This window comes from Lynx rufus, unplaced genomic scaffold, assembly GCF_022079265.1.
Source record: "Lynx rufus isolate CCGP_SWC_20201006 ecotype Redwood Valley unplaced genomic scaffold, mLynRuf1.p SCAF_3, whole genome shotgun sequence".
NCBI classification, from domain to species: domain Eukaryota; kingdom Metazoa; phylum Chordata; class Mammalia; order Carnivora; family Felidae; genus Lynx; species Lynx rufus.
In genome coordinates this window covers 37,547,560-37,550,517 of record NW_025814845.1, presented here as the reverse complement: position 1 = coordinate 37,550,517, position 2,958 = coordinate 37,547,560, and the positions used below count along the sequence as shown (strand labels likewise).

The 2,958-nt window shown below is 47.2% G+C and overlaps 1 pseudogene; it reads right to left on the bottom strand.

Moving 5' to 3' along the window:
- Positions 1-1,577: 1,577 nt before the first annotated feature.
- LOC124521048 (ATP synthase F(0) complex subunit C2, mitochondrial-like) lies at positions 1,578-2,677 on the bottom strand (annotated as a pseudogene).
- Between the last annotated feature and the right edge of the window lie 281 nt (positions 2,678-2,958).

Below are 2,958 nucleotides of genomic sequence, written 5' to 3'. Positions count from 1 at the left end.
CTTTGCTGTTCTACGTATTCAAAAGGTTGTGGTCAACCTAGCTTTCTGTGCAGCCAACATTGAGGTGTGAGATATCACGCAGTAGAACAAATTACAGAAAAGTAGAGCCCAGGTGTATTGTGAGCGTGTAGGTATGGGTGAGGCCCATTTATTGAGTTCTCGCTGTGTGCCAGGCACCGACACTGGGTGCTCTGAAGAAGACAACAAGGTGCAAAACACAGTCCCTGAAATTGAAGAGTTTACAATGTAGCTCAGTGGTTCTCAAAATCAAGTGATTTTGTGTCTCCCGGTGGCGGGTGGGTGGGCGGGGAGGGATATTTGACAACGCCTGGAAGGTTTTTTGGTTTTCCTGACCCAGAAGGGGAGATGTATGTGAAGGGGTGAGGGGTTTCTGCTGACACCTAGTGCACAGACGTGCTGCTAAAAATGTCCTACAATGCACAGGACAGTGCCCCCATCCCCCCAAGAATCACCCGATCTAAAATGTCAATTGTGGTATGACAGAAACCCTTTGAGAGATGGAGCCTACACAAAGATTGTCGTGCACACGGCCATCTAACATGGTGCCCAGTTACGAGCCATGGGTCAGGACAGATCCCTTGTGCTCTGGGAGCCCGGAGGACCACCGGATGGGAGTGGATTGCAGTGGAAGTCCTTCTCAGTCTGGAGGCAGAAATGTTCAGGATGTTTGTGACATCAGAGCAAGTGGAGGAAGCTGGTGTAATACGAGTGGTGAACCTGGAGAGTTGGCATGGAGTTGGCCAGGTTATGGAAGGCAATGAACAGAGGGAGGGTATAATCTTGATGCCATCTGTGCTGAGAGTCTTTTTAGGAGCTGAGGATGGAGAGCAGTTGGCTGAGATGGACTTTTAGGGAAATGAACTTTGAGGATGGATTGAAGGAGAGAACAGAGGCAGGGACAGGGGCCAGTTCATTCGATCACTGAGCAAACACGGTCCCGAGAGGTTGAGAGCAGAGACTCTGGAGTCGCTCTGCCCGCGTTCCAATCCTGGCTCTCAACTTAAAGGCCCTCTGACTCTCAGCAGGGAGGACCCCCTCTATGGTTCAGATTCTTCACCTGTGAAGTGGCACCTACTTCATAGGGTGGTTGTGAGGAATACAGGAGTTATTGTAGGCATATAGGTGTGGGCTGATGAGGGCTTGGACTATATTGGTAGCAAGGGAAATAAGAAGTAAAAAGCTAAACAATTTGAACAGATTAATGGCAGATTGGATACAAAGGATAGGGCTCAGGAAGAATCCAAGATGTCTGTGGTGGAATCATCCACAGACAAGGAAAAATTAGAGAGGGGAACCGATAGGATAGTTTTCTTTCTTTCTTTCTTTCTTTCTTTCTTTCTTTCTTTCTTTCTTTCTTTCCTCTTTCTTTCTTTCTTTCTTTCTTTCTTTCTTTCTTTCTTTCTTTCTTTCTTTCTTTCTTATTAATACAGTATTTATTTGTCTTCCTTCTGTCAAACCCTGAGCCAACCACTTTCCTCAGGCTGCCTGGGGAGGTATGGGAAAAAGAACATACGGGACAGGCGAGACATGGGAGAAAGACCCGTGGGACGTCGAGACGGTTCTGTCACCTGGTGAAGAGGATGAGAAAGGCCGCCATCAGGCAAAAGAGCCCCATGGCCTCCAAGAGGGCAAAGGCCAGAATGGCACAGGCGAAGAGCTGTTGCTTCGTTGGCCTAGCCAATGTTGAGGCTCCCAGACACAGTCCCAATTCCAGCCCCAGGGCCAGCCACCCCTACCATGGCAGTCCCAGCCCCACAGTGACCTTGGCTGCTGCGTCAGTGTCCCTTGAAATGGCACCGGTTTGGAAGCTGCAGCTAAAAATAAGCGAGGTCAGGGGACATGGGGCTGCCCAGCTGCTGAGGCTCTCATCTGTCAGTGTCTCCGGTGGTTTTAGTGACACTGCAGACCGTGATCTGCTCAACAGCTGAGCGGTGCTCCTGACCAGAAAAGGGGTGGAGATGAGCTTTGCACAGGCATAAATTTTCAGGGGGTGAGGGCCTGTGGCAGAAGATCTGCACCCAGTGCAGAGAAGACAGGTTAGGGCTCGTGAGGAAGATGAAAATTCTGGTTAGGCAAAAGGGAAGTCAGTGGCTGAATCAGAGAAATAAAAAGCCTTTTGCAACTCTCACTAAAAATCAGGTACATGTAAAAAGTTGTCAGTCCGAGAATAGGCACTTAACTAGCTAACCACAGGCCTACCTGATTTTCTGGGGGTTTCCTTTTTCTTAATCTATAACTTCTAGTTTTGATGTGTTTCCAGCATTTGGAAAAATATAGAGAATAATATCACATGCTAGTGATCATTCAAGGAATAAAGAGACCATTATAGACACTTCTTGGCCTCGACAATATTAAATGGTTTTAGTTTATATTAAAACATGAGGCCAGGGGCGCCTGGGTGGCTCAGTAGGTTAAGCGTCCGACTTCGGCTCAGGTCATGATCTCGCGGTCCGTGAGTTTGAGCCCCGTGTCAGGCTCTGTGCTGACAGCTCAGAGCCTGGAGCCTGTTTCAGATTCTGTGTCTCCCTCTCTCTCTGCCCCTCCCCTGTTCATGCTCTGTCTCTCTCTGTCTCAAAAATAGATAAACGTTAAAATAAAAATTAAAAACAAACAAACATGTGGCCATAGATGGTCATTGCTCACCTTGCTGGACCATCTTACGAAGGTTTGTAGACTAAGTACAGAGTTTGCTCTGGCCTGTGACCAAATTGTTCTCATCTTCGGTATCTAATAAGACCTCCTACTACATAGACACTCAAGGTCTTATCTTCCTTTATTTCAAGGATTTTCATAATCTATTCCTATGTCACCACTCTCATTGTTCACTGCTTCCTATTGTACCTGCTTATTCTGTCCTCAAATACAGCTTTTGTTTTCCCATTAGGACTGAATAAAGACAGGTGGGTGTTCTGGAAAGGTTATAATTTGATGCTCCTT